A 14,501-nucleotide genomic window follows, 5' to 3' on the forward strand; every position below is an offset into this window, starting at 1 on the left:
CCTCTCCAGCCTTTACTGTTTGTAGATTTTTTGATGATGGCCATTCTGACTGGTGTGAGGTGATACCTCATTGTAGTTTTGATTTGCGATTAGTGATGTTGAGCATCCTTTCATGTGTTTGTTGGCAGTCTGTATATCTTCTTTTGTAGAAATATCTGTTTAGGTCTTCTGCCCATTTTTGGATTGGATTGTTTGTTTTCTTGATATTGAGCTTCACAAGCTGCTTGTATATTTTGGAGATAATCATTTGTTAGTTGCTTCGTTTGCAAATATTTTCTCCCATTCTGAGGGTTGTCTTTTCGTCTTGTTTATGGTTTCCTTTGCTTTGCAAAAGCTTTTACATTTCATTAGGCTCCATTTGTTTATTTTTGTTTTTAATTCCGTTTCTCTAGGAGGTGGATCAAAAAGGACCTTGCTGTGATTTATGTCATAGAGTATTCTGCCTATGGTTTCCTCCAAGAGTTTGATAGTGTCTCGCCTTACATTTAGGTCTTTAATCCACTTTGAGTTTATTTTTGTGTATGGTATTAGGGAGTGTTCTAACTTCATTCTTTTCCATGTAGCTGTCCAGTTTTCCCAGCACCACTTATTGAAGAAGCTGTCTTTTCTCCATTGTATATTATTGCATCCTTTATCAAAGATAAGGTAACCATATGTATGTGGGTTTACCTCTGGGCTTTCTATTCTGTTCCATTGCTCTATATTTCTGTTTTTGTGCCAGTACCATATTGTCCTGATTACTGTAGCTTTGTAGTATAGTCTGAAGTCAGGGAGCCTGATTCCTCCAGCTCTGTTTTTCTTTCTCAAGATTATTTAGGCTATTTGGGGTCTTTAGTGTTTCCATATAGATTGTGAAATTTTTTGTTCCAGTTCTGTGAAAAATGCCATTGGTAGTTTGATAGGGATTGCATTGAATCTGTAGATTGCTTTGGGTTGTATAGTCATTTTCACAATATGGATTCTTCCAATCCAAGAACATGGTATATCTCTCCATCTGTTTGTATCATCTTTAATTTCTTTCATCAGTGTCCTTTAGTTTTCTGCATACAGGTCTTATGTCTCCCTAGGTAGGTTTATTCCTAGGTATTTTATTGTTTTTGTTGCAGTGGTAAATGGGAGTGTTTCCTTAATTTCTCTTTCAGATTTTTCATCATTAGTGTATAGGAATGCAAGAGATTTCTGTGCATTAAAAATTAATGTATCCTGCTACTTTACCATATTCATTGATTAGCTCTAGTAGTTTTCTGGTGGCATCTTTAGGATTCTCTATGTATAGTATCATGTCATCTGCAAACAGTGACAGTTTTACTTTTTCTTTTCCGATTTGTATTCCTTTTATTTCTTTTTCTTCTCTGGTTTCTGTCACTAAAACTTCGAAAACTATGTTGAATAATACTGGTGATAGTGGGCAACCTTGTCTTGTTCCTGATCTTAGTGGAAATGGTTTCAGTTTTTCTCCATTGAGAACAATGTTGGCTGTGGGTGTTTCATATGTGGCCTTTATTATGTTGAGGTAAGTTCACTCTGTGCCTACTTTCTGGAGGGTTTTTATCATAAATGGGTGTTGGATTTTGTCAAAAGCTTTTTCTGCATCTATTGAGAGTATCATATGGTTCTTATCCTTCAATTTGTTAAATGGTGTATCACATTCATTGATTTGCATGTATTGAAGAATCCTTGCATTCCTGGGATAAACGCCACTTGATCATGGTGTATGATCCTTTTAATGTGCTCTTGGGTCTGTTTCTTAGTATTTTGTTGAGGATTTTTGCATCTATGTTCATTAGAGATGTTGGCCTGTAGTTTTCTTTTTTTCTGACATCGTTGTCTGGTTTTGGTATCAATGTGATGGTGGCCTCGTAGAATGAGTTTGGGAGTGTTCCTCTCTTTGCTATATTTTGAAAGAATTTGAGAAGTACAGGTGTTAGCTCTTCCCTAAATGTTTGATAGAATTCTCCTGTGAAGCCATCTGTTACTGGGCTTTTGTTTGTTGAAAGATTTTTAATTATGGTTTCAATTTCAGTGCTTGTCATTGGTCTGTTTATATTTTCTTTTTGTTCCTAGTTCTGTCTCAGAAGGTTCTGCTTTTCCAAGAATTTGTCCATTTCTTCTAGGTTGTCCATTTTATTGGCATATAGTTGCTTGTAGTAATCTGTCATGATCCCTTGTATTTCTACAGTGCCAGTTATTACTTCTCCTTTTTCATTTCTAATTCTGTTGATTTGAGTCTTTTCCCTTTTTTTCTTGATGAGTCTGGCTAATGATTTATCAATTTTGTTTATTTTCTCAAAGAACCAGCTTTGGGTTTTGTTGATTTTTGCTATTTTTTCCTTCATTTCTTTTTCATTTATTTCGGATCTGATTTTTATGATTTCTTACCTTCTGCTAACTTTGGGTTTTCTTCTTTTCTTCTTTCTCTAATTGCTTTAGGTGTAAGGTTAGGTTGTTTATTTGAGATGTTTCTTGTATCTTATGGTAGGATTGTATTGCTGTAAACTTCCCTTTTAGAATTATTGCTGCATCCCATAGGTTTTGGGCTGTCGTCTTTTCATTGTCATTTGTTTCTAGGTATTTCTTGATTTCGTCAGTGATATCTTGGTTATTCAGTACTGCATCATTTAGCCTCCATGTGTTTGTATTTTTTACATTTTTTTCCCTGTAATTGATATCTAGTCTCATAGCGTTGTGGTTGGAAAAGATATTTGATACGATTTCAATTTTCTTAAATTTACCAAGGCTTGATTTGTGACCCAAAATATGATCTACCCTGGAGAATGTTCCATGAGCACTTGAGAGGAAAGTGTATTCTGCTGTTTTTGAATGAAATGTCCTATAAATATCAATGAAGTCCATCTTGTTTAATGGGTCATTTAGAGCTAGTGTTTCGTTATTTATTTTCATTTTGGGTGATCTGTCCATTGGTGAAAGTTGGGTGTTAAAGTCCCCTACTATTATTGTGATTTTGTTAATTTCCCCTTTTATGGCTGTTAACATTTGTCTTATGTATTGGGGTGCTCCTATGTTAGGTGCATAAATATTTACAATTGTTACGTCTTCTTCTTGGATTGATTCCTTGATCATTATGAAGTGTTCTTTTTTTTGTCTCTTGTAAGAGTCTTTATTTTAAAGTCTATTTTTTCTGATATGAGACTTGCTACTCCAGCTTTCTTTTGATTTCCATTTGCATGGAATGTCTTTTTCCTTCCCCTCACTTTCAGTCTGTATGTGTCCCTCCGTCTGAAGTGGGTCTCTTTTAGACAGCATATATATGGGTCTTGTTTTTGTATCCATTCAGCCAGTCTGTGTCTTCTGGTTGGAGCATTTAATCCATTTACATTTAAGGTAATTATTGATATGTATATTCCTATTACCATTTTCTTAATTGTTTGCAGTTTGTTGTTGTAGGTCATTTTCTTCTCTTGTGTTTCCTGCCTAGAGAAGTTCCTTTAGCGTTTGTTGTAAAGCTGGTTTGGTTTTGCTGAATTCCTTTAGCTTTTGCTTGTCTGTAACGGTTTTAATTTCTCCATCGAATCTGAATGAGATCCTTACTTGGTAGAGTAATCTTGGTTGTAAGTGTTTCCGTTTCATCACTTTAAGTATGTCCTGTCACTCCCTTCTGGCCTGCAGAGTTTCTGCTGAAAGATCAGGCGTTAACCTTATGGGGATTTCCTTGTGTGTTATGTTGTTTCTCCTTTGCTGCTTTTAATATTTTTTCTCTGTATTTAATTTTTGATCGTTTGATTAGTATGTGTCTTTGTGTGTTTCTCCTTGGATTTATCCTGTATGGGACTCTGTGCCCTTCCTGGACTGGACTATTTCCTTTCCCATATTAGGGAAGTTTTCAACTCTAATCTTTTCACATATTTTCTCTGTCCCTTTGTTTTTCTCTTCTTCATCAGAGACCCCTATAATTTGAATGTTGGTGCATTTAATGTTGTCGCAGAGGTCTCTGAGTCTGTCTTCAATTCTTTTCATTCTTTTTTCTTTATTCTTATCTGTGGTAGTTATTTCCACTGTTTTGTCTTCCAGGTCACTTATCTGTTCTTCTGCCTCAGTTTTTCTGCTCCTGATTCCTTCTAGAGAATTTTAAATTTCATTTATTGTGTAATTTATTTATTGTGATAATTATTTTAATATAATAAATTAATTATAAGGTAATCTATTAATATCATTTATTATGTAATGGTGAAATTTTAATTTCATCATTGTTTGTATGATCATTACTTCTACGTGCCTTGTTAAACGTTTTTTGTATTTTCTACATTCTATTTCCAAGATTAACGTCATCTTTACTATCATTACGCTGAATTCTTTTTCAGGTAGACTGCCTATTTCCTCTTCATTTATTAGGTCTGGTGGGTTTTTACCTTGCTCCTTCATGTGCTGCGTATTTTTCTGTCTTCTCATTTTGCTTAACTTACTGTGTTTGTGGTCTCCTTTTCGCAGGCTGCTGGATCATAGTTCTCATTGTTTTTGGTGTCTGCTCCCAGTGGGTAAGGTTGGAACATTGGGTTGTGTAGGCTTCCTGGTGGGGGAGACTGGTGCCTGTTTTATGGTGCATGAGGCTGGATTTTGTCTTTCTGGTGGGCAGGGCCACGTTTGGTGGTGTGTTTTGAGGTTTCTGTGACCTTATTGTGATTTTAGGCAGCCTCTCTTCTAATGGGTGGGGTTGTGTTGCTGTCTTGCTAGTTGTTTTGCATGGGGCGTCCAGTCTTGGAACTTCCTGGTCTTTGAGTGGAGCTGTGTCTTAGTGTTGAGACAGAGATCTCTGGGAGAGCTCTCACCCGTTGATATTACGTGAGACCGGGAGGTCTCTGGTGTTCTAATGTCTTGAAGTCTGTTCTCCCACCTCAGAGGCTCAGGCCTGACACCAGGCCAGAGCACCAAGACCTTGTCAGCTGCACAGCAGTGAATGTGGCTCTCTCTGTTATGAAGTCACATTATGAGGGTTTACAATAGTTGTTTAGCTAGAACAGGCTGACTTGGTAGCAATTTGTCTACTAGGCTGTCTCCAGCAGCTGGTGACTAAAAGAGTAGGTCTCCACATGTGCTGCTAGAATCTTCAACGTTTATATAGAGGTCTTCGCTGGGTTCAGTCACGGATTCGGTACAGATGGTCTCAAGAACACCTTAGTGTCTCAAGGTGGTTTGCTTGAAATAGCTCCTAAGCTTGAGGGTCTACAAGCTGCAGGAAGACACGACCCCCCAGGGCAGCCTGCAAGCCGTGATTCTTACCATGAACCCTGCTGCAGCCATCGTGGAATCTGGCTTCTCCTGCTGCTCTGCAATGAGTTCGGTGAAGCTTTCTCTCTTTGCAGATGAGATTCATGCTACCTGAGTTGCCCAAAGCCATAGAGTGCTTAAATGTTGGGCCTAGGGTACAAACCCAGCAAATCTGGCACCAAGGTCTGTGTTACCTCACCCAACAAGAGTGGGAAGGCCATGCACCTGAACAGCTCACCCCCGTGAGCTGCCTCCTCAAATCCTCACGGCTGCAGGAAGAGTCTCAGTCTTTGTTTCAAAATCTATTTTGTCTGATATAAGCATTGCTACTCCAGGTTTCTTTTTAACATTTGCATGAAATACATTTTTCATCCTCTCACTTTCAGCCTGTATGTTTCTTTGGATCTGAAGTAAGTCTCTTTCAGGCAGCAAATATATGGGTCTTTTTTTGGTAACGATTCAGCCAGTCTATGTCTTTTGATTGAATTATTTAGCTCGCATACATTTAAAGTAATTACTGATAAGTATGTAGTTATTGCTGCTGTGTTGATTCTTTTCTGGTAGCTTTTGTAGTTTTGTTTTGTGTTCCCTTCTTTTGCTCTACTCCTTGGTGATTTAATGAGTATTTTTGTGTTATGTTTATATTCATTTCTCTTTTTTTTATAGCATGTATCTTTTATAGATTTTTAGTTTATAGTTACCTTGAGTTTTATATACAAGAATATGTATACACGTACATATATACATATGACTTTTTAAGGTTGATAATCTCTTAAGTTCAAATGCTTTCTAATAATCCTGCAATTTTACGCCCCCCACCCTCCCTACATTTAATGTTTTTGACATCATATTTTACATCTTTTTGTTTTGTGTATTCTTTACCTACTTACTGGCCTCTTAAAGTATCCTCATTTAAAAAATCTTTCTCTCGCTACTTTGTAGTTCAATTTGGGTGACTTCCACTACCCTGTCTTCCAGTATACTAGTCTGTTCCTCTGTATTATCTAACCTACTGTTGATTTTTTCTATTGTATTTTAAAATTCTGTTATTGAATTTTTCAGTTCCATTTGGTTCTCGTTCATATTTTTCTCTCTTAAACTCTCACAGTGTTCATCTATTCTTCTCCTGAGTTCATTAAGTGTCTTTATGATCATTACCTTGAACTCTTTGTTGGGTAGATTGCTTATCTCCACTTTGCTTAGTTCTTCCTCTCAGGTTTTGTCTTATTCCTTCATTTGAAACATATTTCTCTATCTCATCATTTTGCCTAATTCTTTTTATGTCTGATATATTAGGTAGGTTGGTTACATTTTCCAATCATGGAGATGGGGCCTTATGTAGATGTCCTGAGGGTCTCAGCAGCATACTTTCTTGTGGTTACCAAAACTATAATGCTCTAGGGGTGCTACCTGGGTGTGCTGCATGGGCTCTTCTTTTGTGGTGAGGCTTATTATTGTGGGCCTGTTTTTAGGTAGGGCTTGGCTCTGGCCCTGTAGGCTACGAGGTCCTGTCTCATGCAGTGATTGCTGGCTTTCTGGTGTGTGGGACTGGGTCCTGGACATGTTCACATTTGCTCTTCCCTTCTTACTGCTAGCCACTTCTTGTCTTTTGTGTTGCAGCTTAAATGTCAACCCATCAAATGAGCCTTATTTTTCTACCCAGTTCTTTATTTTTTCTCCTTATTTTAGTCTTTTAAATTATCTGTGTCATTCATTAAAATTGACAATTATTTTGTTTACTTGTTCTTTGCTAAGTGTCACATTAGAAAGACTTCCTGAGGGCAGAGAGAATTGTCCTATTCTGTACTCATAGTACAGTGCCTAGTACATAGTATGTTATCAGTAAGTAAAAATTGTTGGTAGTTTTCAATTACTTATGGGAGAAATTTCCTAGTTTTTTGAAAAAATTGTTCATTCTAGTGTCTGACAGTCTCATTGACTGTATGCAGTATTCTTAGTTTATCTCCATTGTGATGGCATATTCTGGTCTGACTTTTAACTTTCAATTTCATTTGTCCTGTTTAGGAGACCACTTTGTTCCATCCCAGTGATGTCTATTTAGGTCTGTCACTGATCTAGTCATTCTTAGTATATTTTGCTTTTTGATGATGTGACTTTTTGCCTTTATCAGTTGTTACTGTGTTTTATTATATTTAATTTTGCTGACCAGATTTCTTTACATTTCTCTGAATCGCTTATATAGGCTTCTAATAAAGAGAAGGAAAAATATGAGAATATTTAGAATAGAGAACCCAAGTTTTATTAACTCATTTATTTTTAAACCTTTAAGTTTTTATTAGGTCATTTATTAGGTTATAAGGTTTTAATAGGTCATTTTACTTTTAAGGGCTTTTGGTGTTCAGTACAAAAAACAAACCAGGCAGCTGGTTTTCCAGTTCTTGGATACTACTTGCAAAGCAGTGTATTGGGTAATGTGGGGGTATATAATGACAGGGTTGAAAGATGGACTCTATCCTCATGGGAGCTGTGTAGTCCATTAGGGAAAATTACACAAGTATAATACAAATTTTAAGGGAGATATTACTCTGTGATTGGGGAAAAAATGTTATAGTACTTCAGAGAAGTCAACCCTGGTGGCTATGCTTGTTTTCGGCTAAAGGAGAGGATGAGTAGGGAAAACCAAGATTGTAAAATGTTATGAAATTAATGATAGTATAAGACATGATTATTTGAATATTAAACTGTATTTGGTCATGTTTCTTTTGGTCAGTTCAAATGGGATTCTATTTTAAAGATGTGCCTTACACTGCCATCTTGCTTATTAAGGTTGATATAAGGGAGAGGTTTTCTTGTGGCTAGATAATTCTAGATTTTTCCCTTCAGATGTGTGACATAAGATAGATGTATTAGTAAATATTGATGTTGAAAATTTTGTAAAAGGTTTTGTTTTTGGATTGACGTGCTTGTCTGTCCTCTCTTCCACCTACCCTCCTAGTCTTGTTCTTGAGGGATGAATGTGAGCTTATCAGGTAGATAATGTACTTCAAGAAAGGGCATTGCAGGAAGGAGACGTGTGTAAGAAGATGGCATATACTATGTACCCATTAAATGTTAGTTGGTTTTTAAATAAACTTATTTTATGTTTCTTTTTTTTTTTTTTTTTGCGGTACGCGGGCCTCTCACTGTTGTGGCCTCTCCCGTTGGGGAGTACAGTTTCTGGACGCACAGGCTCAGCAGCCATGGCTCACGGGCCCCGGACTGGGGCTCAAACCCGCGTCCCCTGCGTTGGCAGGTGGACTCCCAACCATTGTGCCACCAGGGAAGCCCTAAACTTTTATTTTAAAATAGCTTTAGATTCACATAAATACTTCAAGATAGTACAGAGTTCCTTTATATCCCACCCCTATTTTCTTTTATTGTTATCATTTTATATTGATATGGTATATTTGTCATAATTCATGAAGCAATATTTGATACATATTATTAACTAAAGTCCATACTTTACTCAGATTTCCATAATTTTTACGTACTGTCCCTTTTCTATTTTAGAATCCTATCCATGATATACACTGTATTTAGTGGTCATGTTCTCCTTAGGCCCCTCTTAACTGTAATGGTTTCTTAAACTTTGCTTGTTTTTGATGACCATGATAGTTTTGAGGAGTATTGGGCAGTTATTTTGTAGATTGTCCTTCATTTGAGATTTGTCTAATGCATCACTCATGATTAGACTGGAGTTATGGGTTTTGGGGAGGAAGACCACAGAGGTAAAGTGTCATTTTCATCACATCATATTAAGTATACATGTTGTCAATCTGATTTATCACTGTTGATATTGAACCATGATCATTTGGCAGAATGAGTGTTTGTCAGATTTCTCCACTATAAAATTATTATTCTTCCCTTTCCATACTGTCCTTTAAAGAATAGGGAGTTATGCTTTACATCTTTGAGAGTAGAGTATCTACATAAATTATTTGAAATTTTTCTGCATGGAAGTTTTGTCTATTTTTCCTTATTCATTCAAGTATTTATATCAGTATGAACTCATGGATTTTTTTTTATATACTTTGAATTATAATCCAAGTACTTAATTTTGTTGGACAAATTCTAGCTTTGGCCAATGGGAGATCTTTCAGTTGACTCTCTTTACCCATCATTTTGTGGGGTGTGTGTGTGTGTGTGTGTGTGTGTGTGTATTAGTACTTACTTTCCAACACTACAAGATTCTCCAGACTCATCTTTATGCTTCCTGCCCAACTCTTAGAATCAGACCTTTTCTCAAAGAGGTCTGTATTCTTCTATTAGAGAATGTATTTGAAACCATCGTTTGGGTGCTAGGTGTTCTCATTGCTATCAGGGAGTGGATGCTTGTAGACTTTCTCAACTGACAGAGAAAGAAAACTTGTGAGTATAAATATTTTTGTACATAACCATCTTTATCTATATTGAACTAAACCATGGCTTCATATTGGTGTTTTCATCTCTAACCCATCACTGCCAGCATCATTCCTGCCTCCTCCTCGCTTATTTGAAACCTTCTCTCCAGCAGTGAGAGATCTGGCTTCCATCATCTGCCATTCGTGGACTTTATTGTTCAATTCCAGTATATACACGTATAGTAGTTTCAGAATTGATACTTGAGTACAGTGCTTGTATACAGTTCCATTTGTTTTTAGTGTTACAGACTACTTATTTCCAAAGATACTTAGCTCCTTTCTCTCCTCAGTGAGCATGTTTTGTACATTTGTAATACAATTAGATTATTCAGTCACATTCTACATTCTATTCTGAGATCCCTCAATTTCTAAATTATTTTAAAATTTTGCATACAGTAAGGTTCATTCTGTGTTACAAAGTTCTGTGGGTTTTGATAGTGTCATGTATGCACTGTTACAGTATCATGCAAAATAGCTTTACTTCCTTAAAAAAATCTCCTATGCTTCACCTATTCAACATTCCCCACCTTTAACCCCTGGCAACCATTGATCTGTTTACCCTCTCTCTAGTTTTGCCTTTTTCAGAGTGTCATATAATTGTAGTCATACAGTATATAGCCTTCTCAGACTGGCTTCGTTCACTTAGTACTGTTCATTTAAGATTGATCCTAGTCTTTTTGTGGCTTGATGGCTCATTCCTCTTTATCACTGCCAAGTATTCCATTGTGTGGATGTATCTCAGTTTGTTATTCTTTTCCATATTGAAGGACTTCTTGGTTGTTTCCAGTTTTTGGTGATTGTGAATAAAACTTCTATGAACATTCTCCTTCAAGTTTTTGTGTATATATATTTATATATATATTATAATTTTTAATATCTTAGAGTCCATGTTAGTTATCCTGTACATAAATAATATATTAAGTCTGTACTTAGTAGGCCTTATCCTATTCTGAGATATAATTTTTGAAAAATAAATTGGTTTTAGTTTTAATGTTTAGAATAGAACCAGTCATATACTCTAAATAGACAGACTTCAATAATATTTGGTTATTTATAATTAAATGTTAGTTAATAACCTTGGCATTATAAATAAATATGATTTGTAGGCAAAATTTATAGTAACATGATAGTAAGACTCCATTAACCCTAAGGCGAGAACCCATTTAGACTCTAGGGATTCAACAGGGTTAATGAACTTCAGGAAACAAAGCAATTTTGTACTAGGGTCCAATCAGAATCAACTCTATTATTATTTGTTAATTATGAAATATTAATATTCTGCTGTATGTGGGGAATAGAAATGGGAGCAAGACATAAACTTAGGCAGAAAATAGAGTAGGTGCTGTTGTTAAGCTGCTACAGATAAAAAACTTCATTTTTAAAATAAAGTTTATTCATTCAGCAGATAATGATTGAGCAAAATTATAGTATGTCAGCCATTGTTGATGGGGATATGATGATGGCCAAGAGAAGGGTATTTGATGAATAGTATTGAAAAGCTTTGAATTAAAATAATTCAGGTAAGCAAAATAGAGGACCTGGCAGTAGATCCCTATACATACAACAATGTTATATATGAAAATTCAATTTAGGAGAATGAAGGTAGGTTATTTAATAACTAGTTCTGGCACATCTGGCTATCCCATTTTGGGGAAATAAAATTGGATCCCTATCTTATACAATATACAAAAATAAATTCCACATGGAAGGAATAATAAAAATTCTGCACTAAATATAGGAGATTACATGTGCATTCTTGGTGTGAGGGAGACATTAACCACCATTAAAAATCTATAAACTATAAAGAAAGAAAGCTATATTTGACTGTATGAAACAACTTTTGAATGACAAAATATAGCATACAAACAGTGGGTTTGATAAAAATATTTGCAGTGCAGAGGTAGGACAAAATGGATATCTCTTACATGAAACAACTACTTAGATATTGCCAAAAAGGGAGCAAACAACAATACAGGAAGATTAGTACAAGATATGAAGGAAATCCAAATGGCCAACAACGTATAAAAAAATGTTCATACTCACTAGTAGAGTAATGCAAATTAAGGTAACAATGTAATATAACTTTATATCTATAAAACTGCCTCCTCAGCCCCTACCCTCGTGGGAAAGAAAAAAGAAAAAGAGACTAGGACCAACAATAATCTTTTGCTGACAGGAAACTAAGGGAAAAAGCTATTTTTATACTTTGTTGGTAGAAAGATGGATTAATGGAACCTTTTTGGAAGATGATCTGACAACATCTATTAAAATTAAAAATATATTTTATATACTAGTTGACCTAGCAATCTCATGATTTGGAATCTAGCCCATAGAAAAATACCTCCACATACAAAAGTTTCTGTACAAGCATTTGTTTGTAGTGGCAAAAAACCAGAAACAAAGTACATATCTATTGGTAGAGGAATGGCTGAATAAATATGTATTTATTATATATCTAAAGGATGGAATCTCAATAGCAGTTAAAAAGAATGAATCAGATATATACCACCAGTAGACTGGGAGGGATTTCCATTGGGTATTATGATGTGAGAAAAAATAAGGTAATTAAAAATGTGTGTGACATCCTATATTTTAAAGAAAATGCAGTGACAATACCATTATGTGTGTAGATGTGAATATGAGAATACATAATTGCATATGATTATATGAGAATAGAGATACAGGCTAGATACGTATTAGGTTGTTTACTTGGACTGTCTGGGTCAGTAGATGGGTGGCACTGTTATGTGTGAAAGGAAGGAAGGTATATGTGAGATAGGGAACCACGTTCATAAAGGAAAAAGAAAGATTGGATTAAAAACAACAGTTTTATGATGGTATGATTATACTTATGCTCTAAAATTAAAATTATATATTTACATATTTATAGCTATAGAAGACTTTTTAAAAATTGCATGTAGTGGTGTTAATTAGTATACCTCCTTTGGAAAGTGATTCAACAAACTTCATCAAGCAGTGTTCATAGTCTTTGAGCTAATCATTCTGTATCTGTGAGTTTATATGAAGGCCTAAAATAATAAAAAGTTAATGCATAATGAAGTCATTGTGGTGTTGGCTCTATGTTAGGGAATATATTAGATAAACTTTAATGTTTAAAAATAGGAAATGGTTAAATTGTCATGTTGATGGAATACTATGCAGGCATAAATAATATAGTCATGAAGAGTACAGTTACAAAGCCAATAATGACTTAGAACTATATTAATGGTATAATATATGAAAAAGAAATTTGTAATTTAAATACATGTATATATTTGAGTACTGGAAGTGAATAGGATAAAATGAAAACAGTGTAGGGCATCATAGTGAATTATTTTTATCTTGTTTTGACAATAAAATTCTTGAGAAAAGTATAGTTCAAATATTGCAAAGCAAAATTTAGAAGAAATACTCATTAAAAATTAATATCTAGCCCTATAATAGGTGTTCTTAGTGATAAAATAATTTTTAAGTATGCTTTAGGCATTTGCAGGCTGTTTAAATTTGGAGTTCAACTGAGCATCTTTATCAATATATGCTAAAAATTTCAGTCTCTTCATGATTTACTAATGAGAAATCTTTGGTTTCATGTACCATATTTCTTACTAGGAGAAAAATGTTGAGTATCTGGAAATAATTAGCATAGTTTCATACTTATAAAGTTATAGTATTGGTATAGATTCAGACAGCCAGTTCTGTAACAGCTTAGCTATTGTATGTTATTCAGTTATTTGATGACTGAAACTGTTAACTTTTTTTTCAGATTTGAAGAGTATGTATGAGGAATAAGTAGCTGAGATGTTTATTACATATTAAAGGAGAAAGATAATTTGCTTTTAATTTCCTATCCTATTTTGAGGGATCTTTCCAAATCTCTCATATGCTTTACTTTTTTTTGTGTGTGTATCTTACCTCACATTAGGTTTTATGAGAATTTGTGCACTTTATCTGGTGTGGGTTCTCTGAATTTTCTTGGTTTGTGTTTGTTGTCTTTAATTAATTTTGAAAAACTCTCAGCCAATATCTCTTTAAATATTTTTCTCTGTTTCCTCTTTTCTTTTGCAATTTTAATTACACATATGATAGGCCCTCTGATACTGTCCTGCAGTTCAAGGATGGATACTTTTTTCTTTTTTTTCTCCATATATGTTTGTATGTGTTTCAATTTGGATAATTTCTGTTGATCTGTTTTCAAGGTCACTGCTTTTTTTTTTCCCTGTGCTGTGCATTATAAGCCCATAAAAGATATTTCCCTCTCTGATACTGTGTTTTTCATTACCAGCATTTCCATTTTACTCTTTAATGGTTTCCATCTATCTGTTGATAGCCATGGTATGCATGTTTTCTACCTTTCCACATTATTCTTATATTAATCACAGTTGCTTTTTGTTTGTTTGTTTGTTTTTAATTCCTGTCATCTGGATCATCTCCTGGTCTCCTGCCCTGGTTTTGTTGATTTCTTTGTCTCCTGACAATTTTCTTTCTTTTTTGTTTTTCTCGTAATTTTTGTTGCTGTTTAATAAAAGACTGAGGTAAATAGTATTTATGCCTCAAAATGGGCACACCTCTTCTGTCGAGTCATTGGTGTTGGTGTTACTAAAACATACTAAATTAATGCATTATGAACCTAAGGCAGTTATGTGATAAATTGGTGAGCCAATTCAAAGGAAAACACAGTATAACACAAAACATTTTAAAAGAGACACATTTAGATTTTATTTCAGTAAAATACATACTTTAACTTTTTTAAGATGTGTGGATTTAAAAAAAACTTTTCATTTTGAAATGTTTGTAGATTCATAAGAAGTTGCAAAGATAGTACAGAGAAGTCCTGCTTACTTTTCATTCAGTTTCCCAAATGGTTATATTTCATGTAAC

At 34.7% G+C, this 14,501-nt stretch overlaps 1 protein-coding gene across 8 annotated transcripts in view; it reads left to right on the forward strand.

The window, feature by feature from the left end:
* Positions 1–14,501, forward strand: part of CCDC91 (coiled-coil domain containing 91) — a 376,162-nt gene that overhangs the window by 55,531 nt on the left and 306,130 nt on the right. The gene's annotated exons all lie outside the window — the stretch shown is intronic.

This window comes from Kogia breviceps, chromosome 12 (assembly GCF_026419965.1).
Source record: "Kogia breviceps isolate mKogBre1 chromosome 12, mKogBre1 haplotype 1, whole genome shotgun sequence".
Lineage (NCBI taxonomy): Eukaryota > Metazoa > Chordata > Mammalia > Artiodactyla > Physeteridae > Kogia > Kogia breviceps.